Source organism: Acomys minous, assembly GCF_964271855.1.
Source record: "Acomys minous genome assembly, chromosome: 4".
Taxonomy (NCBI): Eukaryota; Metazoa; Chordata; class Mammalia; order Rodentia; family Muridae; genus Acomys; species Acomys minous.
Window position 1 is genome coordinate 98181301 of NC_140486.1, and position 27772 is coordinate 98209072.

Consider the following 27772-nt stretch of genomic DNA (forward strand, 5'->3'; position numbering starts at 1 on the left):
TGTGTCAATTAGTACTCAGTGACAGTTTGAGAGTCACAGTTCACGTGCTTATTAACAAGAGGTGTTACTGGGCTAATACAGCAGGAAAGAGTAAGTCGGGGTAGACAAAAACATCTTCACAAGATCAACTCCACACTTGTCTAAAGGAAAACATTTCCGTAAAGCTGAGAGGAAGCTGCTAAAACAGCACAAACTAGAAAGGCCAAGATTCCTGAGAGAAGAAAAGTGAGTAAATGTGGGGTTTATATTTGTAGCAAAGTTTCTTTTCCCTAGGAGGATGTGTAGATTCTTGGTGTGGGCACCAGGCCAAGAAGCGAAGATTTGCTTGGGGAAAAGGGCTGGGAAGAGGCGAATGAGAAACTTCACAGTTCCGTAACACCAGAAAAACAAAAGTGAGACTGTAACGGCTGCGATGCAAGCCCGTTTATCTAGCATTTGGAAAATGTGTTCATTTTCCAAATTCTGAGACTGTGTAGAAGAGACAGCAGGGAAAACAGCATGAAAACATCTAGAACAGAAATTCCTCAGTTCCGCACTGTTGGGTGGACTTCAGTGAGAGAGCAGGACCCATCAGGAACGTGGACCCTTGTGAGCTGCACTGGCCTCCATTCCAGGGTTATGTTCCAAGATTGGGGGAGGACCAGAGACATATATACAAGGGCATCACTTTGCAAATGCTGCTTCAATTCTGCCTAATTGGATAAAAGCTACAGTCTACTTTTTTTTTTTTTTTTTTTTTTACTATTTGTTCTTTTGTTTGTTTGCTTGCTTGTTTTTAGAAAAGTAGTTTTTGTTTGTTTGCTTGTTGTTAAAAAAGTAAAGCTCAATATAAATAAGATGATCTCAGGGCTAAGGAGATGGCTAAGGAGGTAAAACACAAGTGATAAGACCAGAGCTTGAATTCCCTGAACCCATGTCGATGCTGAGCGGCATGCTGGCTGTCTATAATTCCAGCTTTGGAAGAGAGACTTTTAGGAATTCCCTAGGAAAGTAGATAATCAAGACGTTCTGTATGGGCAAATTCTGGATCAAAGAATAAGGTTGGAGGGCGATAGAGGAAGGCCTCCTATATCATCAACCTAGCCCTCCATATATGTGTACACACATGTGCATGCACACCCGCTTACACATATATAAACATGTATATTTGCATTCACATGAAAAGAGAAAAGAGAATCTCATATGGATGCCAGCAAAACTCCCTAGCAGCTGAGTAAACAATCGGTGTCACCTATAACTTTTTCTATTACCTCCGTCCCCTTTGCAGAGCTCAATGGTTTCACTTGACTACAGCATATCAGCTCCCAGCCTATTAACATTTCTATTCATCATTTTCCTCCAAGTGGAGTATGGATGACTTCCTCCCTGCAGGTGAGGTTCACCCCTCCCTGTTGTCAAGTAGTTCACCTTCAGACAACCTGCTGTCTCTTTAAGTCTTGGTCTACTTCTGTTTTCCCCTGAGTTCCTAGAGTGAAGCTTTGCCAAGGGCCCAGACGGACTAGAAAGACTGGAGTGTTTACAAACGACCTCTTTCTCCTTGGCAGTCCCGAGTTCCGATTTTTTGTTTACTCAGTGTTGTGAGATTGCCAGAGCTCATTTCTCTTTTCAGCTGCCATTTTACTGAGCTTCTTAACCTCTGACCTTGCTCAATGAGGAGTTGGCCCGTGCCTAAGGTAGAGGACCAGAGACTGCCAGGCTTCCTTCTCTGTGCCTCTTGTATTTGAAATGATTTTTGTCTCTCAAGTCGTCGATTCCTTGTTGGCCTGAACTCTAGTTCTTGTCTGCACAGTCTCGTGACAGTGCCAAGACTGCTGGCTCCCCTGCCCTCTGGCAGCCACTTTCTCCCCAGCTTTGCAAACTCTCAATCAGACAAAAACAAACAGAAGCCCGAACAGGGAAGGAAGATGGAGAAGTTGAGTTAACTGTGATGATCGAGTTTTCCCCCCAAGGCCCTTCACTCTCAAAGGCGGTTAACCTGTGCAACCTCCCACTGACTTCTTGGAAATATATTTGTATATATTTTCTCTGCCCCAGCTAATTCTTGGTGCTACTTTTATTCTCATATGAGCATACCAATAATGGAAGCTGCTTCACATTTATGATTCACTAAACCTGAGTTTAAAAGTTATTGTCTCCGCTTTACAAGTGAGTTAAAAGACTTCATGAAGGTACATAGGCATTTTATAGGAGGCCACATGGTTACCAAATGGTGGGTAGCAAGCCATGAGTTCTGATTTTAAGTTCAGGCCTCTTTACCGGATCATATGACCCCAATTTGCTCAGGAACTGTCATTTAGCCAGTTGGTGAATGTATTGCCTGAGAAATTTATGAAAGAACAGAATACTTTGGATGGATTCTTCTGGAATATACATGTATATTATATTTATCCAAAATATGCATGCATGTTATATCTATTTAAATATATACATATGTATTTATATGTTACATTGCTAGATCAAGATCTGTGTGATTTGGCCTTCACACAGAGTAGCCATAGAAGAAACATATTTTCTATACTCTCAATGAATTAGTCTTCATATTTAATTTGAACATTTTCAAAATCAGCCCATTTTCATAACAGTATAACACTTGGAAATCTATATTTATGTGTACACATGTTTTATAAGTGCACTAATTCTGATTAATTTTAACATGTTTTAATATTTTAAATAACATAAGAGGTAACATTTATCATCACTTATTAGATTACAAATACATGGCTTATGGTAGCCCTTAAGGGGATACTATATTATTATTTTCATTCAATAAGAAAAAAAACCAAAGTTCAGTGATATGCTAAAAATTCACCAAAGAGTTATATACAATATAGTTAAATATCAATCTAAACAATAGAGCCAAAGCCTGAACTCATGTAATAAATATCACACAACTCTCCCTTTCTGTTCTGTTCTTTCCATCATTTCTTCATTATTATTAATGAAGAAGGAACATTTTAGTGGTTGCTGGTGTGGATACAGAAAAGTCAAGGAAATCTCAAACCTAGTTGATAGGAAAAAACACAGACATGAGAAATACTCCATTGCAAAGTGTCCTTATGGATCGAGTGACATAGATAAAAGATGCAAGAATCCAGAGGACAGTGAAAGAGCTGTGTCCCTGTTGGTGCTGCTGACGGCATGGAGTAGGACTCCTCATGCTTGTGTCAAAAGGCAGAACCTAGATCTTGGCTGGCAAGGGACAAAGGGTCCGAGACACCAGGACCACAGAGGCAAGAACATACATGGTGCATCCAATCATAGAGTGTCATTCCTGGTTTTCCTATAATAGATTTAGTATCGGTAACAATTTCTATCCAGTTTTATTTCTTTCAGCTTAAAAAGAAATACAATACAGAATTATTTTGACAGAGCCCTTTGAATAGAATAACAAACAACAAAAAAGCCATGCTCAACCCCAGTAATGTTCACCTCACTGGTCTTTATTATTGCTTGTCTAGTGCTTTGCTTAAGTATTCAATAATTCTAATAAATGCCTCTTTCCTTTGAATTGAGAAGGCCTGGACATGGTCTCAGCAACATCTGTAAAGATAGCTTCTATATTCTACCTGCTCGTCTACAAGTTTTTGATAGAGTAAGTTATGATCCAGATATAAGGAGGCAAAGAAGAAAGTCTAAGGAGAGGCTGAACATACACACAAAGGCTAAATAGCTTGTGACAATGGGCATCTCACCTACAACCTCTGTAGCCATCAGTCCACAGCAGTAGCATTTGGTCACTGACTGCAGCTTCTCCTGGTGTTGTTCCTACTTCTGAACCAAGGCCACCCACTCAAATCCATTCACTCGAGATGCCATTCCTCTGGGCAGCATCCATCTATCTTCCCCATTTGGATAGTCCCCATTCAGAAGTGAGTGCCATTATCCTTTTGGGATTGGTGATCTGACTGTTACTGTGGTAAAGTGCCAAGGGTATAGAGAGGAAAGGATGATTTGGTTTTCGAGGCTACAGTCTATGGTGGCTTGAATGAGAATGGTCCCCATGGGCTCACATATTTAAATGCTTGGTCCCCAGTTACTGTGTGTTTGGGAAGGATTTGGAGGAGAGGCCTTGTTGAAGGAGGTGTGTCTCCAGGATGGGGCTTTGAGATTTCAAGAGCCAGTGTCATTTCCAGTTAGCTTTCTGTCTCTCTGTCTCTCTATTTCTCTTTCTGTCTTTGTCTCTCTGTCTCTGTCTCTCTCTGTCTCTGTCTCTGTCTCTGTCTCTGTCTCTCTCTCTGTCTGTCTGTCTGTCTGTCTGTCTGTCTGTCTCTCTCTCTCTCTCTCTCTCTCTCTCTCTCTCTCTCTCATTCTCTCTCTCTCTCTGTGTCTCTCTCTGTCTCTCTCTCTCTCTCTCTCTCTCTCTCTCTCTCTCCCTCATGCTGGGAGGTCTGATGTAGTTGGGAAGTGCCTAGCTATTGCTCCAGCACCAAAGCTGTCTGCCCACTGCCTTGCTCTGCCGTGGTGGTCATGGACTCTAACCCTCCAACACTATGAGCTTCCAAGTTAAATTCTTTCTTTCATAAGTTACCTTGGCCATGGTGTTCTGTCATGGCAACAGAAAAGCAGCTAAGACACAGCCCATGTAAGTTGGCCAGGTGATGCTGGGTCTGGGAACGAGCAGCACATCACAAAGAATGGTCGTCTTATGATAGAGCAGTCGTGGGGACACCTGAGGTCCTGTCCTCTTCAAGAACACATACCCTAAGGCCTAACTGCCTTTAACCAGGCTCTACCTCTTAAAATCCCATCCCTTTCAAATTCTCCTATAGACTAGAGACTAAAATTTCAGCACAGAAGACCTTAAGGGAATTCCAAGATCTAAATAATACCATGCTTTTTTTTTTTCCTATTTCATTATAAAGTTGCTCACTTCCTGACAGCCTTTAAGTGTCTATCAAACACCAGGGTGCTGGCTGATTCTCTAACTGCCTAAGAGTTTGAGTAAATGAGCTATTAGCTCTTCTTTGATGCCTCTTTATGCACAGTAGTGGAGGTCAAACAAAACCATTGATTCTGGTCACTATATGTCATCCTAGGACATGTAACAAGGAAGGAGACAGATAGTCATTGCCCTTGTAGGACAAGATATCCAACATGTATAAAGCTGGAAACAGTGGGATAAACAAAACAGCGTAAGACACTTACAAATTGTCTTTACCAAAATAAGGATTCTTTGCCCTATCTCATGATAGTAGACTTAGGCAGATGGGAAATATTTCTTCTCTGAGGCAAACTCCAAGCCGAGACTTGAGAAGTAAGGGAGAGACAGACCACAGGATAACTGTCCTATACACTGTGGCCAACATACACAGTCCCCATCAGCTCCCCATCTGGAGATGAAAAATGAAGAAAACAGTACATATGCAAACATCATTCTACTTTAAAAGTAATGAAATTCTGCAACAAATAGATGGGATGGGAGAACATAAACTCCAAACGAGATCACTTCAATGTGGAAGCCTTAACAGTTGATACCGTAAAGGAATCGAATAGAATAGTGATTGCTAGAGGTTGGGGGGGATGAGCAGAGCATGGAGGGAGAGAGATGGGACAACACAGGTCTGAAGCAGGACTAAGATCTAGCTCCTTCATCTTAGGCAGCTGCTGCAGTTGACAGAAATCAGTGTCATATAAAGTCTGTGGAGGACTCAACAGAGGAATGTCAAATGGCTGAGAAACACTTAAAGAAATGCTCAACCTCCTTAGTCATCAGGGAAATGCAAATCAAAACAACTCTGAGATTCCATCTTACACCCATCAGAATGGCTAAGATCAAAAATTCAAGCGACACCACATGCTGGCGAGGATGTGGGGAGAGAGGAACACTCCTTCATTGCTGGTGGGAATGCAAACTAGTACAACCACTTTGGAAATCTATCTGGTGCTATCTCAGAAAACTGGGAATAGGGCTTCCTCAAGACCCAGCTATTCCACTCCTTGGAATATACCCAGAAGATGCTCCAGTACACAGCAAGAAAATTTGCTCAACCATGTTCATAGCAGCCTTATTCATAATAGCCAGAACATGGAAACAGCCTAAGTGTCCCTCAATAGAAGAATGGATAAAGAAACTGTGGTACATATACACTATGGAATACTACTCAGCTATTAAAAACAAGGAATTCCTGAAATTTGTGGACAAATGGATAGAGCTAGAAATGATTATAATGAATAAGTTAACCCAGAAGCAGAAAGACTCAAATGATATATACTCACTTATATCTGCATACTAGCCCAAGGGGCATGTCCCACGAAAGCCTTCACTTACCAGGAAACTGAGACAGAGGGGAGGACATCCTATTGTGACTCTAGATGAGAGAAGCATGGGAGAATAGCAAAGTAGAAGGATCCAGAGGATCCTAGAAACCTACAAGAAGAACATTATGATAGGCAGATGTGGGCACAGGGGTCCCGCTCAAACTAAGGCACCAGCCAAGGACAATTCAGGCGGTAAACTTTAAACCCCTACCCAGATCTAGCCAATGGTCAGAACATTCTCCACAGTTGAGTGGAGAGTAGGGTATGACTTTCACACGAACTCTGGTGCCTCATATTTGACCATGTCCCCTGGATGGGGAGACCTGGTGGCACTCAGAGGAAGGACAGCAGGTTACCAAGAAGAGACTTGATACCCTATGAACATATACAGAGGGAGGAAATCCCCCTCAGGAACAGTCATGGGGGGGCGGGAGCAATAAGGGGAAAATGGGAGGGAGGGAAGAATGGGAGGATACAAGGGATGGGATAACCTTTGAGATGTAACAAGAATAAATTTTAAAAAAAGAAATTCAGAAAAATATGAATAAACATAAAAAAGTCTGTGGAGGAGAGGAGTCATTATTTATTATAGAAAGAAATTATAAATGCTATACATATAGGGAATACAATTATCTTGGCATAAGTATGTATTAAATATGTGAAATATGTGTGTTGAATTATCGTGGGATAGTCTGTACATGTGGATAATTATTACGTCTTCTGAGAACAGTTTTTTTTCCAATTTTGAAATTTACATCTTTGATATTGGCTTGTGTGTGTGTGTGTGTGTGTGTGTGTGTGTGTGTGTGTGTGTGTGTGTGACACAGCGCACATGTGCAAGCCAGAGGACAATATTCAGCAGTCAGTTCTCCTTTTCTGCCATATGGGACCTGGGGTTGCCTTCAGATCTTCAGGCTTGGTGCCAAGTGCTGAGCCATTTGGTTGGACTCAGATTGTTCTTTAAAAGAGAAAAAAGGAAAAGAGCTAGAGAGGAGGTGTGTTGGGATAATCTGATGTATTTTGATGCTAATTACTGATGTAAACAGAGGTGTGAGACTGAGCAAAGAGAAACCCAACTGTGGGGAACACTTCAGGCATTTAAGAGCATTCTGAAGTAAATAGCTTTCTATTTTATGCATGAGAAAGGTGAGGCTCAGTATGATTGAGTTGCTTGAAGTTCTATTGGCTCTGTCAATGAAAGGGGTCTGCTCCAGTTCGCCCTCCCTACAGCTGTCCTTGGGGCTCTAGGGTGAACTGTCCAGGGCATTAGGCTGGTAATCAGGGTCTCACTATGGAGGAGGCTCCTTAACAACCAGGAAAAAACCCCAAACCAACCAAACAAAACCACTGTGAGCCTGAAGGCAAGGGCTCTTAAAAGAGTGGGGGATAGTGATACCATGATGAAAGTCAGATAAGGAGTACCATAGGCAAGCACCTTCACAACATTGTCTCCAAGCAGCTCTGAATGAATGTCTATGAAGAGAGAGAGAGAGAGAGAGAGAGAGAGAGAGAGAGAGAGAGAGAGAGAGAGAGAATGAACATTACTGAAGACCTAAGTCTGAATGTGCAAGGTTGAAAGATTGGACTGAAGCATTTTTGATTTGACAAGTCTAAAATATAGGATAAAAATTTTAAAAGGGATAGAGTTTGGCATGAATGAGAAAGCAATTGAGAAAAGTTGTGAGCATTTCTTAATAGATTACATCAAATTAAAAAAATCTGTATCTGATAATCTATTTCTGTGGTCATTATTCAATACAAACAATATTATTCTAATTATATTTTATAAAGACAAGCCATCTTAGGGTTTGTTTTGTTTTTGTTTTGTTTGTTTGTTTGTTTGTTTGTTTTGTTTTGTTTGCTTCAAGTTCCAGCAACTTGAAGCCAAAAATAGACTATGATAGAATCATGCTTTGGTCTTTGGAGGAAGCAAAAAGGACACCCATGTGGGTCTCAGAGCCCATAGGAAGGCACAGCAACACAGAAGGGTTGCCCTATTTTGAGAAGAGGATTGTCCCTCAGACACCTGCCAGCTAATCTTTTGGGAGCATTGCTGCAGTTTGAGATATTTGGGGTGGGGTGTTAGTGTGCTGACAGAATCCATTAAAGGTAGAAAACAATGGGTTTATTGTAGATTCCCCAGACAGCACAAGCTCTGAAGCTCTATACGGCAGGCAGGCAGCTGGCTAATGCCACTTAGGGAGTGTGATATTTTTACGTTTCCTGAGGTGGTTCCTGCAGCTTCTATTCACACCATTTGCTTTTCTTTTCCTTCCTTTCCATCTGAAGTTTTTTTTTAAAAAGCATATTATAAATTTTTTATTTCCTCCTCTCTCCTTCCATTTTTCTCTCCCTCTCTCTCTCCTCACATTATATCTGTACACTGTGCATTTATTTGTTTCCCAGTAAAAACCTGCTGTTACCATGTACTGTTCCTCCAAGAAGGCATTGTCCCTAATCCAGTGCCCTCCCTGTCCTTCAGATGCAGCGATCTACTTTATTCTTACTCTCCTGGTCTGTGACTTATGCCAAGATGACCATACCATTGAAGCCATGCTCAATACCCAGACAGTAAGGACGCAACTGTGTGAACCTGGCCAGCTCTTCTGTTGCTGATGTTTTTCTCATCTTCTTCGAGTGCTTAGCAATTCGGTGGTTTGGGATTTTAAAGGCTTCAATTACTGCCACACAACGGGAACTGTCATGCCTATGTCAGCCTGCTCGAGCATCTCACATAGCAGCGTGAGGAGGAGTGCCCCCTCACCTTCTTCCTCTGTTTGCATAGGATACACCCCAGAGGACACAGTGGCTCCCAGAAGTGTTCTCTGATGTGGTCGAGGAGTGCTGGAGACAGTTTTAAGGGTCCCATCCCCCCACAGGTAAAGAATATATACAAGAGGACATTTCCCCAGTGTGTTGTCACATAGGTCAGAGTGTGCTGTCAAATGCTTGGAGTGTGGGTGTGGAGGACGAGGTGGCACTGGAGAAGGAGAGGCCCGCCATGACTTTGCTTAGAGAAAAGTGGCTTTTTTTGGGTTCACTGTCTGGTCTCACACGCAGGGAGACAGAAATAATAGTGACAGCTTCACTGATCTAGTCCACGCATGGGAGTATTTGCCAGCTGTTTTTCTATATCAAGTCCCATGACTTTCTACAGGGACACTATGTCCTTTCTACAGGGACACTATGTCCTTTCTTAAGAGTTTACTACAAGAGCCAAAGTTCAAGAAAAAGACCAGAAGAACCCCAGGGCCTCTAGGCTCTCCTTCCAGGGAGTCAGATGTCTCACCATTGGCTGTGCTGGTCTCCACAGTTGAGTGCCTTCCCAAGACCAGTGTATGGCCATTTCAGTGACTGGCAGTTCTGGTTCCTAAAGGTTAAACATTTTGACCAAATTAAAAAATTCAATAATGATAAAGATAGACTAGTAATTGGTATGACCATGATTTGATCAACTAACAATTAACTTGTATAACTTATTTATCCTAAACAGACTGCAGTAGTGCTTTCAAAGTTTTGGAAGTAAACCTTGTATTATAATTGAGTTATATGGGTACAATTCCTCATATTAGAGTATATATACTATATATATATATATAATGAAGAATAATCTTACATTTGGATTCTATGCCACTGTATCTAAAATTAAACTTGTTTTGCATCTATATACAAAATTCTCTGCCAGTGAATTAAAAATAAACTTGTGAGTGACAATTATGGCATTAAATTGAGGAGTAGACTCATTATCTACTTTTTGTTCTATCTTCCCTATATATTTCTATATTCCCCCTTCTTTCTTTTCAACCCCTATCTCCAAACCTAAGAATGGGAGATAAAGGAAAAGAGAGACATCACTGAATCCAACCTTGTTTTCTCTCTAAATAAGGCCAATAACAACTTACAAATAACTCCCATAGAAAATAACCCTCTATAGCCCAAGAAAGCAACCAAAAACCTACCCAACCTCCCTTAAAGGAAATGGGACATTATTTTCTTAAGGTTTCTTCTGGCTGATTTGGAATGAATTATACCTTTGTAGAGGCCCAAGTAAAATTGGGGAAATGGTTAAACAAAGTAGGAATAGCATGTGTGGTCCAGTTTCTAAATGTTGAGAAATTCCAGGCTGAATTAGAGTCCTGAGTGGGACAATCTGAAATGCTGGACCAATTGGAATTGGAAGCTTTCTTTGAAGGTGTCCTGGGAGCTGTCTTATTTGGTGAGGAACAGCAACCGCAGCACTTGGTACCAGTGCATTAAGGATGCACGATGTCAGTGTTCAGCATGCTGAGAGGAATGAATCCTGTCAAATATGATCCAGTGTCAGTGTCAAGTTCTTTTGTTCTGAACACATATAATTTCTCACAAGCATCAATTGGTCCTAAAAGTATAAATGTATAAGGCGTGTGTGTGATGCACAGAACAATTAAGGCTGGTTTTCTGCTCTTTGTGTGAGCAGAAAAAAAGACATCTATAAATCTTCATTCATGCCATACTAAGAATACCATCTAATAATAATTCATAGGGGTTCTGTGGCCAAGAAAAATCATTGTCTTTGACACAAGAATATACATCTTATGTGCAACAAATAGATATGATTCTATAGAAAGATAAGGTAAAATAGTTAAACAATGTCTTCAAAAACTTCAGAGACATACAGAATATGGCATTTAAAATGTTTTTATTGTTTTAAAGATTCACTGACAATGAGACAGGGTAACTCCTGGCAACACCCCACCTACCTCAAAGAGGATGATGAACATTAAAGAACCTCCTTTTGGAGATGGCTTAAAATGTGGCAAAGAAGCCACTGCACAAAATGTTCTCATTTCTACCACAGACAGAATTCTGCCTAAAAAAGGGCAAGCTTGGATGCAGGCAGAGTTGACAGCCAAACTCTTACAAGACAAGGTAAGCAAATCCTCAATAGTTCCTGCCTCACAAATATGTCTGTCAGATATATTGGGTCAGAAGGCTGAAGATGGTGGTCTAATATTATAGAGAGTTTTGGGTGACTATTCAGGTAGCAAACTGTCTCTGTCATCTTCTCATTTGGAAAGCTACTAACCTGCACTCCCGGCATATTCAGATAATCAGTTCTATTCCTTTTCAAATCTCTGATGGGGTGGAAGACCAGATAGTTTAGTTTTATAATTAACCCTAGTTGTTTAGGAGTTAAGATGTTTTTAGAACTACATAGATGTTTTAAGTTGACAATAATGAGATATGATAGATAGTGATTTACATTCAGAAATTTAGATGCACCAAGATAGAAAAGAGGGGGTTTGTTTTTTCAAGGCTGTCACATACAAATAGCCAAAACACTAAGGTTGAAACATTTATAGAATTCCTGATTGTGTCATGGTTCTTCTTGCTACAGATAGTTTACTGTTTATATGTGTAATAATATAAATGTATATGTAAAAAATCAATATCTACTTGTAAAAAAAATTCAATAATGCCCTTAAGTTTATTTAGGGTTATTTATATGACTTTTTGAACTTGGTTATATAAATGTTTGGACCTCATACATATCAAGGGACATGAATATAGAAGAATAGTTGAGAAAGAGGACTTGAGTTGGAGGGAAACAAGAGATGATATTGGTGACTGAGCAAATACTTTATATATGAAAATGATGTAGCACATATGCAAATGTAATTCTGTTGTTATGTATAATTAACACATGCCAATAAACAGCCAGCAATACCTCTGTGTATATATGAAGCAAAAACCGGACAGAATTACTAGTTAAATGATTCCAAATTGTAAACTTTACATCTTCTCTGCGAACCATGAAACAAGGAAATCTGTAATTCATGATTTTCCTTGAGATTTAACATGAATAGGTATTCTTAGTGCGGTGACTGGACCACATCCACATAGGACGTGGTCTAGATCTCCATCTCCCTTTGCACTGAGCTGAGGGTCTTGTGTAGTCTCAGTGTAGACATCCACTCTCTCATCTATCCAGAATCACTTCTGTAAATGGGAGTTTGTTTTCTTTAGGAATTCAGTTAAGTTATGTAAATATGTTTTTGTTTTAACCCCAAGTGTGGGATATGTGACAGCCTTAGTTTATACATAGCTGATAATTTCCTCATGTGGCTCAGAGAGGAGCATGGTCTTTATCAGCTGGAGATAGTTTAATTTGGGGAGGGTATAAATATGAGATCCCAGAGAGAGAGAGAGACAGAGACAGAAGACAGACAGACAGACACACACACACACATACACACACACACACACACAGAGAGAGAGAGAGAGAGAGAGAGAGAGAGAGAGAGAGAGAGAGAGAGACAGAGAGACAGAGAGACAGAGAGACAGAGAGAGACAGAGAGAGACAGAGAGACAGAGAGAGACAGAGACAGAGAGAGGGAGGGAGAGAGAGACAGAGACAGAAGACAGACAGACACACACACACACACACACATACACACACACACACACACACAGAGAGAGAGAGAGAGAGAGAGAGAGAGAGAGAAAGAGAGAGACAGAGAGAGACAGAGAGACAGAGAGAGACAGAGACAGAGAGAGGGAGGGAGAGAGAGACAGAGACAGACAGAGACAGAGAGAGGGAGGGAGACAGAGACAGAGACAGAGACAGACAGACAGAGAGAGACAGTCAGAGACAGAGAGACTGTGGGAGGGGCGTGGAGGGCTTTGAGGAGATTGACAGAAGGGAAGGAAGGCTGCTTGTTAATCCTGCTACATTTGTCCTTTGCTGTTGCTGAACTGCTGGGTATCCTGATGACTGAGATTGGTATTTTTCTCAAAGATCCCAGGGGAACTGAGTCTAAAGATGTCTACATCCCCTTTCCCTTCTAACCTTCTTTATCTCTTACCTAGGGTCAGGGGGTTGGAAGGGAAGTGCAGTATTAAGGAACCCTAAATAAAGTAGAATTAAAAAGGATTGCCTACACACTTCTTCTTTTTTAGGTAACCAAAGCTATTCTTTTCACTTTTATAAATGCCCTTCGACTTCCGTGGGTATTAGGGGATATCAATTATTGGTCTTATGACTAGATAGTAACAGTATCCTAGACTTGAGGAAGTGGCTCTTTTTTCATGGCAGGCAAGTATTGCAAGTTAGACTGAAGTCGGCAAGCATAGGAGACAATTTAGCTTGGGACCTCTATTTGGTTTGGATTATGCCTACCCCCTCTTATAATAATGCTCGTAGCAACCTATCTCCTTCTCTCACGTGCACATACTATATACCCACACATCTCTCCAAGTGATACACTTAACGACCTTAGAAACCCCTCAAGCCTTCATCTTCATTGGTCCACTTCTACTCCCAACTCTGAATGATGGTAGAAATCTCCCTTCCTACAGTAACAATCAAATTCAGACACTTTTATTCAAGTGTACCCAGGTATGAAGAATGAAAGTGCTGATCTGACAGGAACCTGTTGTTTGTATCCTTGGGAAGTAAGGCAGAAGTATGCCTTATACTAACCTTCTGTGGAGCACCTCCCATTTGCCATCATATGCCTAGGTAGAGCTGGGAACGCATAAGACCAAAACCAGATGACTTATGGTAAGAGACATGCACAGTCAGAAAAATAAGTATATTACTAAATTTATCAATTGAAACAGGAAGTCACTCAAGCTATACAACTTAGTAACCATCCTTTTTCAAGAACCCTTTAAAAGGAAGCTCTTGAGTGTTCGAATCCTTGAGTATCCTTGAGTAGCTTCCCTTCTGTGTCAATCTTGGCAATGCATTCCCCTGCAACCTGCACTGTGGCTTTGTTCCCAATAAATTATCTTGTTGCCTCTGAAATCTGTGTGAGTCCCTATTTGCAATTCTTTGACTAAGAGGCCATGAACCTGAAAGTACCAGCACAGGCCCTGACCACAGTTGACAAGGATATTCAGTAGTTTCTGATGGACACATCTGGATGGTAAAATGAAGAAGAGAACTTTCCTTTCTGACATGCACCATGGAGAAATTTATAAACAGTTTTGCCACAACATGGAAAAAATTCCATTTTTACAGTAATGCCAATTCATAGGAAATATGACAAGAAAGAAAGAGAAGGTGGGGAGGAGGACTGAGGGAAGGGGAAAGAGGAAGAGGTGGAGAAACACTGTCCCAATATGATGCTTTGTACTCCCAAATCTAATCAGATGTCAATTTTATCTGTCTGTCTACCTGCCTGCCTGCCTAGCTACTTATCAAACCATCAATCATCGGTCTATCTATCTATCTATCTATCTATCTATCTATCTACCTACCTATCTATCTGATTGATCAACCTTCCTACCTACCTGCCTGTAACTCTTTGATCCATTGATCTATCATCCACCTATCTGTCAATCTAGTATCTATTACTTACTCATCAGTCAAATCTATTATCTATCATCTGTCTATCTATTTATCTATCTGCATATATACCATCTATTTAACTAACTATAATACTTGTTTATCTAATTTTTGAATAGATTAAGTTAGGTTTCCTTAATGCAATTAAGATGGCTCTAACTATTATACATGCAAAACAAAGGCAAAGAGATATGTTGGTTTTCTGTGAAATTATATCAACTGCAGAATCAAACACATAAGCACTAGGTACTCAATAAAGATATGTTGAATGAAAGACTACACCTCATCAGTGAAAAGATTAGTGTTCTAAGTTTTTTCACAGTTCAGACAGGAAACTGAGAACGACAGTCCTCTGAAATGGAAATCACTGAAAGCCAGCCCGTTGCGTGTAAGATGTAATGCACACTTAGGTATGTTGTCAAAGTGTGGCTGGTGAGAGGATTCATCTATGGAATCAAATTAAAAAGACAAGGTGACTTAAAAAAAAAAGATGTTAGCAGATCAGCCCAGTAATGGAGAGGGAAGGCTGGGGACCTAACTAAGGCGAGCAGCAGTGAGAAGTACAGATGTGTGTCCTCACTCCCCAGCACTGAGCTACTGTGGCAGGGAATGCGGTATGTAATCAAATGCCACGACTTCTATACTTACACAGTCTATGACAGATGTTTAAATGTAATGAGGGCCAGATTCATGAGCATGTGACCAGGCAGCTGTTCAAATCCTGCACTCTTAGTGGGGGCTGCATTTAATATTATGTGGTTAATTTTTTGATGTTCTTGACCATTTTGAATGGGGTGAAGCAGGGTTTTGTTTGACACTGGACTCTAAGAATTATGTGGCTGGCTAGTCTAATTCATGGTTAGGTTTCTTGTCAGAAAATAACACGGATGATTTTGCATCCTCAGCTCATCTTCAATGAGTTTGTCAAATTAAAGTCAGCATAAACCAAGCACAAATAATCTCACAGTGTTTCTCTGAATTCCAATCTGAGGCACAGGTCCCAGGATACAGCAGCTTTGTGAATGTAGTTGCTACTTCAAAAGTCCTCAGCAAAGGGTGAAATCTCCAGTATCATTTTACCCCCAAGAAAAAGTATAAATACACGAACCATTCAGTTTCATATGAACAGAGATAAAATTGGTCCCTCCCCATAACAAGCACATAGAGTTCCTTCAATACCCTACACCAGTCAGTAATTTTAACTTTTGTAACTAACTCCAATCTATTTCTTAGACCCTCAGATTATTTTTTTAGGTTCCTTCCTGGAAGATATTTCAAGAAAGCTAACCTCTACAGCAAATTGCATTGTGTTTTATTCCTAGATTTGACTAGAAGCTGGTTAGGGATTACAATGGCTACAGTGAAGACTGTAGTTTTTTGTTTTTTGTTTTTTGTTTTTTTTTTCTGTGAAAGAAAAAAAAATCACTAGTTTTCATCCAAGGTGAGCACTTGACTACCCACTCTAACCTCAACTATGGAAATGTATTGTTTTAAAGATGTTTATGCATTATTCAGTATGCTACCTTGATTCAAACATATAAAACCTCACAGAACAAAAAACATAATATATACCTAGTATTACCACCAGATGCTACACTTTATTTGTTATCCTAATTCCATTTTACATTTAGAAACTAAACATAAGTATGAATATTTAATGTGTGTGGGTTATAACAAAGGCAAAAGGCCAATAGTATTATTCTAAGAATATGGTGCTCAGAGCCCCTTCTCGCTAGTGGTACTGATGTTGTTTTGATGTGTGTGCCACCTTTTTTCCTGATGTGGGTTTTCATTTATAGACAGCTGCTGAATAATTTTAAGAAGCACATGGGAGTCTTTCTAAAATGTTGTTTTTCAGGTCAATGCATTTGTTCAAAAAACTGGATTGCCACATTTGTCACCTCTTTTATGAGCCTACATATCAATTCTGTTGAATAAATGAGTTCATGTATAAAAAATAGCATATCTATTCTAAAAATAATTACTTTTATTTATTTATGTGTATCTCTTTTTCTGTGTGTGCACTTATTCATGTGTGCTTTTCTGTGTGTGTGTGTGTGTGTGTGTATGTGTATGTGTGTGTGTGTGTGTGTGTGCCTGCCTATGCACACAGAGTCCAGAAAAAGGTATACCATCCTTCAAAGATGGATTAGTAGAAATACAGGTGATGCCTCACTTCTTATTGGGTGCTGGGGTCTGAACTCTGCTCTTATAACTGCTTAGCAAGCACTCTTAGCTTCTGAGCCATCTCTTCAGCCCAAAGATATTATATCTTAAGCTGCTGAATGTATAGGACAAGCTTAGAAAAGAGCAATACAATGTTTATCTTAGCTAACTTCCAAGTATCCCATTTATTGCTTTTATAAAATTTAAATTAATGATAAAAATGAGTGTATTCGGAAAGTTTTCAAGTGTGTGTGAAGGAATGTCAATATGTTTCTTCCAAAGTACCCTGAAAGTGGTTTTTTTTGTTTTTGTTGTTGTTTGTTTGTTTGTTTTTAAGGCAAGCTATGTATGCGTGCTTCAGGGTTTTGTGCCTGAGTACTTATTAGCATTTTAAAGGAAAACCTGTTGTAAGAAACCCCGCAGAGCTGAGATACCCCTAGGAAGAGATGGTTCTAAACAGGAGTGAATCCCTTTGAATTCTAACCCATCTGAGGCACAGACAGGGATTTTCACTAACTGGAGACGGCAATGAAACTTTAACCTGGCACAATTTTCCTAGTTTGTTTTATTGGCTCTAATTGTAGGATTTAAGGGGCATGTTTTTTAATGTGCTTCTGTTTAAGAAAACATCATTATCCATTTAATTCGCTCAATGTACAGCCATGGAGTTCTTGACCTACTGACTGCCAGGGCTAATGGGGAAAATAACAACACTGCCGGCCAGGGTGGTTCTGTGCCAGCACCATCTTGGAGGCATGTGGCTTCAGCAGGCTTTCAGAGCATCATGCTCATCAGGAGCATGAAGTTTACATTGTGCCCTTCAGCATGAGGACAACAAACATTTTCCTCTCTATTCATGTGAGAGTCTAAATCCACAGTCCCTATAAAGATGTGATATAAAGGCAGGGTAGGCACATCAGTCCAGTGAACATAGTACTAATTGGAATGTGCTGTTAACTCCTGTGTAAATAAGATTGGAGAGGTGTCTCAGCGGGTAAAGTGCTCACTGTATAAGCCTGTCTACTGACCGGACTCTGGATCTCTAGAACCCACATAAAACCCGTATGTGTAATGCAAGCACCCATAATTCCAACCCTCATAGAGGGAGGTGGGAGTTAGAGTCAGAAGTGCTGGGCTCATTGGGCTGCTAGCCTGGTTTATGTAGCATCAAACACAAGAGACCCAAACAGTGTCAAAGGCTAGGACAGTCACTGGAGTTTGTCCTCTGACCTGCACATAGGTGCTGTGGTACCCAACCACCCACAGAAACACTCACAAATGCATAGGCACCACACCTCATAAACACACACACACACACACACACACACACACACACACACATTAAAAAACATAAAAAACCTCAAATATTTACACGTGCCAATTAATAATAAGCCAGATATTAGAGATTTCCAAGTAGCAATGTGCCATAAGCTATGTGCCTTTTGCAGATCTCCATTTTCAAAGTTTGCCAAAGTGTTCTGCCCAGCTGTGCCGGTGTGTGATCTTGAGAATTCACATCAGAGAAGCCAGCTGACTGACTTCCAAGATCTACAGGATGAGATTCGGCCTGGATCTCATCCTGGGTCCATTCTTACTTGGCTTCATGAGCAGAAGGAAAAATAAATTTCCACTCATGAATTCCTGGCACATGGTGAATCCTTTGGGCACAACTGAGAAGTAAGGAACCTCCTTTATCATCCAATAGCAAACCCTAACTCAAGTTTTATGCAGAAACACACTCAACTCAGGGCAGCTTGTCCTATTCGTGACTTGGATTGCCACTATTGCATAATTAAGAACAAAATAATTGCATGTCTAGATAATTTCTTTGACAGTGGCTATCTTTTATTTTTTATTTTTTCCTCTGTGAAGTTTACCTTAATATGCTTAGAGTAAACAACATTGTTCTTTTATCACTGACAACAACTAATACTTTGGTTTCTTATTATAACTCAGACATTTTTTTAGTGTTTACAGCGTTCCAGGTATCTCTCATGATGCACTTGCTACCATAGTTGATTTTCAAAATCAAGAAGTATTTCTACCTCCTTATGCTCAACAAGAGCATCCTGTTGTTAGATGGCCTCTTGCATGGTGGATGCAGAATTCCATATGTGTTTTGGTCGCTTTCCTCTTCGCTATGTTCAAATACCCAAGGAAAGGCAGCTCAAGAAAGAAAGGGTTTGTTTTGGAACAGGTCTCAGGTGCAGCCTGCCATGGTGAGGAGAGCATGGTGGCAGAAGTGAGTGGGCGCCAGCTGCTTAGCACGCAGAGGCAAATGATGCCTGAGTTCAACCTACTGCTTCTTTTCACTCTGTTCTTAACCCCAGCCCATCGCATGGAATTGTCCACATTTAAGATGGGCCCTCCCAACATAATTAATCCAGTGGGAAAAGTCTCCTGAAGAAATGCCCATGTGTTATCCTATGAGAGACGCCCAAATGTTATATGCTAAGTGATTCTAGATGCTGTCAAGTGGTTAGTCACCAAAGTGAGCTACTTCCCTCATCTCAAAGCTGGGCTATACTTGTGTCTCTTCATTGGCTGTTTTTTTCTGATGTCTACCATAGCCCTCCCTTGTCATGGTGAAAAACAAAACTACAAATTGCACAAGGCTTGTTCTTATGGAGACATGGCCAACGGACATACCTGAGTGAGGAAGTCTAGGAGCCTGCTATTGGTCATATTTCAAAATAAATTATATGGTGGCAAATAGAATGATCCTGGAGCCAGAGATTTGCAGTAAAATGGTTGCTCAGGGAAATCATACATGTATACTTGTTATTACCCAATGTCACTGAGTACAGGGGAACTGAAACCTTCAGAAGCTCACCCATCAATTCCAAGAGATTGGAGCAGCTCTGACCAAATTAAGGAAGGATGCAAGTAAAAGGTGGGTGTGCCTTATCTCTGCTCCCAAGGACATTCATCATGGAAATGGGCACCTGCCCTTTCCTTTGCTACATTCATCCTTCCTCCTTTTCAGTTCTGTCACTCACATGGTCACCATGTGGCATCCTGAATTTCTCAAATAAATTCTGTTTTACCATCAAATCATTTTATGCTACTCAAGATGACTTAAGATGGACACTAGAAAGAAACACTAGGTATATGAAAACACAGCCAAGGATCAGAGATTTAATAGAGGCACAGTTATTCTTTTGGTCTAGAAGATGAAATATTTGTATATGATGATTAGATTTATTTTTCTTTGAAGTACAAGATAAAACTTCAGACAGTATGGCTAAAATAGATCTTTTCTGCTAAACTTACTCTAAAGTTAATTGATCCTCTATTGTCAAGCATTATAGAGATCATGAAAGATGAAACACAAGCTATTTTAGTAGTTTATCATTATTACTTGGACTTCGTCATTAAATCCGAAGACACTAAAGTATTCTTAATCAATATCTGCTTTGTACTAAGGAGACAAATGACACATCAGGGGAGTGTTTAAACAAGAATTAATCGTGGTATAAATGATTGCTTTTAGAGAAAAAAAATCCCATTGGTCTCTTATAGAGAGAAACCAAGTCATTTTTCTCTAAGGAAATCTTCAGGGGGAGAAACATGTATGTTATCTCTTGGGTGATACTGACTCATTGGATAATTGGATCTTGTGTCATAATAAGAAAGAGTGGCTCCCCTGGGACAATGGTGCACTTAAACGAAATAAGTCAGGGTATGAGTAACAGAAGAGGCAGTTCCAAAAATTCAGAGGCAGCTTAGAGACAGTTGGAAAGCAATTTATATCTCAGGCAACAATTTTGTTTTCATTGTTATCCAAATACTCCTGATCAAATGAAGTTAGACCAAAGGACTTCGCAAGAGTATCAGAGTCCCATCTTCATGCCCTGAGTACATTAGTGCAACAGCACAGTGCGATTGGCAGAAGATGGGGACTAATGGCATATTTGTATTATCTTCTTTTCTTCCCCAAACCAACTTTGCACTATAATGTGGGTCCAAGCTTTGACATCATCGGGGCCTCTTTACTCCTCACTGCATCTCCAAGGCCACTCCAAGAGCCTTAATCCTGAGTCACATCTTCCGTCTCTACCCTGATGCAAAGCTATGAAAGACACTGAGGGATAATTGCACAATGTGGCCATTGCCAAGAGAAACTTAGCCCGATGTTGTTCTTTCCTTTAGTGCTTCCTGCTGTTGTGTCCACTCCTATTTTCACTCGCATACAACTTACTGGACATGGACTTTACCCTGTTTGTCTTACACTTCCCGTTCCTGTTACAGACATCAGCTTCTCCTGTGGGGTCACGTGTTGGGTCTGAATTCATCCAGATGTTCCATATCAAAGTTTTGAAAGTGAAGACTATAAATGTTCTTACTGTCCGTTCCCTTGTTTTCGTTCCACCATCTCATAGTCAAACTGGCATGTCCCATCTCACTCCCTCCCACCTCATCGCTGATAGACTAGGATGTAAATGAGAACGTTAATATGAAAATACAGATTCAGATAACAAGGAGCTAATTATTAGTCTTGGCATCATCTCAGGCCAGTGAGAGGCCAACGCTACAGAAGCATCCATTAAGAACATAGAGCTATTGATAAGCATGCTCTGGCTTGCAGACTAAGCTTTGGTTGCTTATTGCTCCACCACACGCATACTTTATAAAACTGAGTCACTGTGAGGAGTCTTTGTGGTGACTTATGTAACCACGTCCTGCACTAACACAATGCTGACCTAGAGGTTACAGAAACTGCTCAGAGCTGTGTGAAGCTGGATACACTGGTTTGGTTTAAATGTGAGTGAGACAAAACTGTGTTATCACTAGTGTGGTATCTTGACTTTCCATTGTCAGTCATTGAATCCCACTCAGTGTTTACCGTATATTCGCTACTACCAATAGTGTCTTGGTTCCAAGAACCACTGAAATGAAAAGAATGGAGCTGAGGAGGTGGTCGAGGTCAGAGCAGAGCAGAGGCTGCAAGTACTTTAAAAAAATAATTTTAGAAAAATTTAAAGCCTATTAAAATTGTCTCTTTGGTGTCAGAGTTTTAGGCTATCATTTAGGATAAACTTATGTTCACTTATATATGAATCAACAAGAAGTGGTTGGATACAAATTCAACGTACATCAGCATCAACGTGCAGGAATGGATGTGAAGTATTAGAGAAATTATGGTAAGATAGAACATTTGAGTTTGAATCCAACCTCTGTCGCTGCCTTGATGATCTCGGGCCCTAGACAAGTCTGTGCTGGTTAGTTTTTTACATCAAGACTGTGGGGAAGGTAGATTAAGTTCTCCCAGTCGAGAGCAACACCTAAAAAGGTGGGACTGAAAGGACAGGAATGAGAGCAGAGCAAGCAAGCAAGGCTACAAACTTGACCAACTAGAAATGATAAGAGGTGGGGGGATGGGTGGGAAACCTTTGCAGTAAGGGATCATGAGAAACCACAATGGCATGCTGGGATTAGGTGATGGTGTTTGGTCAGTCTGCAAGAGGTGAAACTTTTTTTTTTTTGGCACGGGGGCAGGTAAGGCAGTGTGTGTGTGTGTGTGTGTGTGTGTGTGTGTGTGTCTGTGTGTGTGTCTGTGTGTGTCTGTGTCTCTGTGTGTGTCTGTGTCTGTGTGTGTGTGTGTGTGTGTGTGTGTGTGTGTGTGTGTGTCTGTGTCTGTGTGTGTGTCTGTGTCTGTGTGTGTGTCTGTGTGTGTGTAGCTCTGGCTGTCCTGGAACTAGTTCTATAAGCCAGGCTGGCCTTGAACTCTGAGAGATCAACCCACCTCTGCCTCCCAAGTCCTGGGATTAAAGGCAAGTGTCACCACTGCCTGGCTTACCATCTTAAGAAAAGGATACAAAGTGTTAGAAGAAAATGTGAAATATGAGTTTATTAGACTAGAAATGTTAAGTAAGAGTTTTCAGCAACCCAGGAGGGCTACTCATTGCTATTATGATAGCACCATCAGCAACAGCCATGGTTCACTTCCCCATGCTGTGATAGACATTGTCGCTGAACATTTTACATGCAATAAACTCTTTCAGAACCCAATGTGAGAAACAGCTCAGTGGAAGAAGAAAGTAGATAATACAAATGATCCTACAAAAAGTGCTCAAACGTACTGCAGAGTTTTGAGTACTAGCATATCAGAATGACGACTGTATGGAATCTGGAAATTCAATAAACAGGGGAGCAATAGGTGTCCATAGCATTTGGCAGTGTTGAGTCTGGGAAGCTTTCTTTCAGCAAGTGCAATGTGGAGGACTAAGTGAGCGCTGAGCTATATCAGAGACTCAGACACCTATTACCCGAAAACCAATGAAATGTCCAAAGGGACAAAACTACATGTAGTAAAGCCAAATCAAAGGATGGGGTCAAGGGTGACCAGAGCAGGGAAAACAAATATATGATGCAGGAGAGAGGCTATGAAGACCAAGAGAAGGGAGACTTAATAGGATTGGGGACACAATGGAGGAAGACTTCAACAGTGAACACCACTAGAGCCAAGGAGGTTGCCTGGAACTCTATATGAAATAGTAGGATTCAGTTGAAAGGAATATAGCGGGAGTCCTTTTTCAGCATCCACTGTGATACCAAAGAGGGATGCTGAACTTCACTGGAGGAGAGTGGTGTCTTCACATAAGGACCAAATACAAGCACACACAAGACAACCAGATTGAATAGCTTCAGAAGTTGTGAATTGGGTGGTTCAAACTCTTCAAAAGAGAGTAAGATTTGAAATATAAACTGGATGCTAGTGACTGCCTGTGCAATTAACTTTTTCATCCTAGTCTCTTTATCTTGCCAGCAGAGGCTTCAACTAACTTAGTTTCTATATTTTATATTCTGCAAACACACACACACACACACACACACACACACACACACACACACACACACACACACACATACCTTTTGAGTTACCACACATGCCTCATCCAGAGGATCAGCCAGTCACCACATATTATAGGAAATTTGCTGGAGAACTTTTGGAGGCCGTTAAATCAATCAATCAATCAATCAGTAAATGGAAATGTAAGAAAGACTCTGAGTCCATCCTTCTCAGACACAGACAAGATGTAGGAACTTCTGTAGCTACCTTGCAATCATGAGAACGTCAGTTTCTGTGGATACATAGCAGAACTGAGACAGAACAAACTTGGGTCCATGACACCTTCACCAAACCATTCACCACTCTGATTCATCCTTAGCCTTTCCTTTTTATTAAGACATTGGCTTTTTCTATTACTTTACAGATAAATACAATGCATAAAAACGTGAAGATTATTTCCAGCTTCCCCTTTTACTCTTAAGTTTCTATTATTATCTTTTATTCAGCTTTTTTTGGAGGATATTTTATTCCAGGAGAGTTCTTTTTATAGGAAATATAACTACTCTCTGTACAAGTCCAAATTCTAATTTCCACTTTTGTAATTATTGTTACAATTGAACTCTCAGCTGATTAGGTTTGGGGGAGGGGGCGTAAAGAGAGTATTCGAATAAAGGACTGGTGTATTATTTCCCAATTTTCCTCCCCGTTGTTATAGAAGAGATTTAAAAGGCACCGTGTGTAACACTATTCCAGGGGAATTACACAAAGCCCCAAATCTTTATATAAATTTCTCAAGCCTTTTGTTTTCATTCCCATTTTATAGCTTTTTTTCCCCAGCCTTGGCACTCTCATTAATGCACACAAGCAAAGCACCATTGTTCAATATGGCTCTCTAATGAGAAAGAATAAGACTATATATCGGGAATGAAAATTGTACATTTTTATGTGGAGGTTTATAGACTATTACTTTTAATTGAAATGTGAAGTTTGCCTTTCCAGTGAAGGTGGAGCACAAAATCACACACTGGGTCCCTCTCTGACATAACAGGCTCCAGTGGAGAGCTAGACTTTGAAAAGGCTAGCATTCACCTGCCAGAAGACTCAACAGCCGCCCCTGTCCTCAGAGGTTAAGATGGAATGAAGTCCCTTGTCTATAAAGAGGCCATCTATGGTGGGTAAAGACTTGCCATTATTGGAAAAAATTTTAAAGAGCTAAGAATGGAAGCTAAAGGGGAAGTGTATAAAGGAGCTTGCCCAGGTGGAGGAGACGTAAGTAAGTTTGCTCATTGTTTTTCCCTTAGCCCAAAATCCCTAGTGTACAACCCTTGGAGTTACAGCAGAATGGATATAAAGTATTAATACCAATCATTTCGGCAATTATAGTAGATACATTTTATGCTAATTGAGCTTTATAAAGCAATATTGTTCTTCAGAGGACACTGAAAGCTGTAGCTTCAATATCCTTCCTTTTACTCGATGCATTCTCAGTGGAACAACTTCTTGGGATGGGGCAGCAAAAGAGTAGACTATTCCCCCTTCAGACATAGTCATAGGAGAGGGGAGTAGGGGGAAAGTGGGAGGGAGGGAGGACGGGAGGATACTAGGGATGGGATAACAATTGAGATGTAATATCCATTCACAAATTGTCCCAATTTACTTCCCTATTGCTGTTACAAGACAGTGGCCAAAGGCACGTTGGGGAGAAAAATGTTTCTCTGGACTACAGGCTACAGTCCAGTAACTAGGAAACCCAGGATGGGAGCACAGAATGGGAATCTGGAGGCAGAAACTGAAGCAGAGGTGACAGAGAAATGCTGCTTCCAGGCTTGCTCCCTCTGGCTGACTCAGCACCTTTCTTATGCAACCCAGGCTCTGCCAAGGGATGGCTCAGCACTCCTACAAAAACCAAAATTAAAGGTAATGCTCCATTGGCATGATCACAAGAGGCCAATGTGATGGTAATTCCTCCACGAAGTGGCCTTCTTTCTGTTAAGTTCCTAAAGACTAGCCAACACATAATCGTACAATATCTCTGTGGTGTTTAACTTTCATAAGAAATGGAGCGACTTGTTGACCAAGCTGAATATGTCAAATGTGTTTATTTACTGTGTGACAGCATAAGGACAAAAACCAAACCAAAACAAACAACCCTGGCATTAAATAGTCCATGAGAAACTTTAGTGGCCAAGGGTATGATGTCTTGAGCCGCCCTTTTCAGAAGCCCATGACATTACATTAAAACTGAAAATACCGAAGTGTTTGAAAGTGGATTTTTTTTGTTTTGTTATTTTTAATAAAAGTTTGATATTACATATGAGTAGAAAAACTACATACAACAAGAAGAACCATGAAACAATCAGGGATCGTATGAATATTACATTCAAGGTATTTTGGTTAATTGCATTTGGCAACCTTGTAGAAAACATCTATCCTTTCTCGGCAAAGTAGATTTGAATGGGCTTTTCTTAGTGTTTTCATAACTACAGCTAAAGATTTAATGTAAGAATCATAAGGCTTCTAGTACCTGCACGAACCTGTCCTGAGCCTGGAAGGTCCAGCCAGTTGTCAGTGTCACATCTCTCACTGCAACACCCCCCCCCCCCCCCCCCCGCCTCTCCTTCTAACCCAGTAATCAAAAATGCTGGAGGAAAGGGAATCCCAAGCAGCCTATAGAGGGAGGGGTTGACTGACTTGCAGAGGAGCTCTGAGGAACTCCCCAGAGGGGATGGCAGAAGGAGCTCCTTGGATGAATGTTTCTGGCAGTGAGGAACACCTGCAGTGAGAGAGACTGCCTTCCCGTCTTTTATTGGATGCCAGCTTGGCTAGCAGATCTGCTGATCTGTGGGAAGGAAAAGGAAAGGAAAGAAAGAGAAGAAAATGGAGGGAAAAAGAAGGGAAGGGAGAAGAAAAGAGGGGTAGACAGGAAAAGAAAAGAGAGGGTAGACAGGAAAAGAAAAGGGAAGGAAAGCAAAGAGACAAGAAAGAAAAGGAGAAGAAGGAAGAAGGAAGAAGGAAAAAGGGGTGGAAGGGAGAAAGGTGGGAAGGGGAAAGGAAGAAAGAGGAAACAAAAAAAGGAAGAAGAGATGGTACTGGAGCTTCTGCTATTTGGCTTCTTTCACCATTTTCCCATTAGTCACCAAGACAGTGTGAGGTTGGGCAGAGACTCAGTGTACATTTATAGGGGCGGGAGCTACAGGGGTTTCCAAAGAGCTCCTCTCCAGCCAACGCTATGGGATGGAGATCTTTCCTAAGGTGGCTGTAACAGAATTCATCAAAGTCCCCACACGAGAGGCTTTATGCTCTTATCTCATGGAGAGGCATCAGAGGCCACAGGAACAATACACATCCACTAGTGAAAAATACATCCATCCTTTCAACCCCTCCTTTCCCACCTCCTTCCTAACCCTGAGCAGCAAGCATCATAGCACAGTGCCCTGCAGTCCTCTCTCTGTGAGCCCAGAGGCTGAGCAGGACTCGATTCTCAGTAAAGCTCTGTTTATCTGTGAATAACAGTGTCAGCCAGCAAGATGTGAACAACTTCCTGATTACCTGGATTTTACTACCATTTCTGAGCCTTGTAACTGAGGACAGCAATGGGAGATTCCAAGGGACATAGGAAAGAAAGTTCTAGAACAATGTCTTTCCCTCATGTTTTTAATTTTTAAAAATGGGAGAGAATCAGTTACCTTTCAGTGAGACTAGAGAACCTTTTCATTTTGTACAGAAGTGCTTACATTAAAAAAAAAATGCTCGGCTAGAATTTAGCAATTGTCCTTCATATATTTATAGATTCTCTTTTATAGTTTTACCTTATTGTCAATATATTTTTCAAAAGGACTTTATCCTAAATTCTCAGACTGACTCAACCACGAAGAACAATAGGACCCTTTCCCAGGGTAACCTGGAGGAGTTAGGCCTGTTTTTAAATATTGTTTCCCACACTTCACTGGCCAGGGTCTCCTTGGGAACTTTGAATAATGTTATAAATTCAGTTTCTGGGGTATTATGAACGGATTCATGTCTTCTTACATGTTAGATCCTTGTAATGTGACTGTATTTCAATATAGGACCTCCAAGGAGGACTCAAGGTTAAATGAGGACAAAATGGTGGGACTGTAATCCTCCAAGTCAGAGTCCTTCCAAGTGAAAGAGGAGCAATCATACACTGTCCAATGCTACAAACAAGAAGCCGCTCGAGCAAATAGTTAGGTGGTGCTTCTGTG

At 40.7% G+C, this 27772-nt stretch overlaps 1 long non-coding RNA gene across 1 annotated transcript in view; it reads right to left on the minus strand.

Moving 5' to 3' along the window:
* Window positions 1-27772, minus strand: part of LOC311595418 — a 65397-nt gene that overhangs the window by 12133 nt on the left and 25492 nt on the right. Inside the window, exon 2 of the long non-coding RNA XR_014778437.1 lies at window positions 9548-9628. This is a non-coding gene — a long non-coding RNA (uncharacterized lncRNA). The remainder of the gene's footprint in view (window positions 1-9547; window positions 9629-27772) is intronic.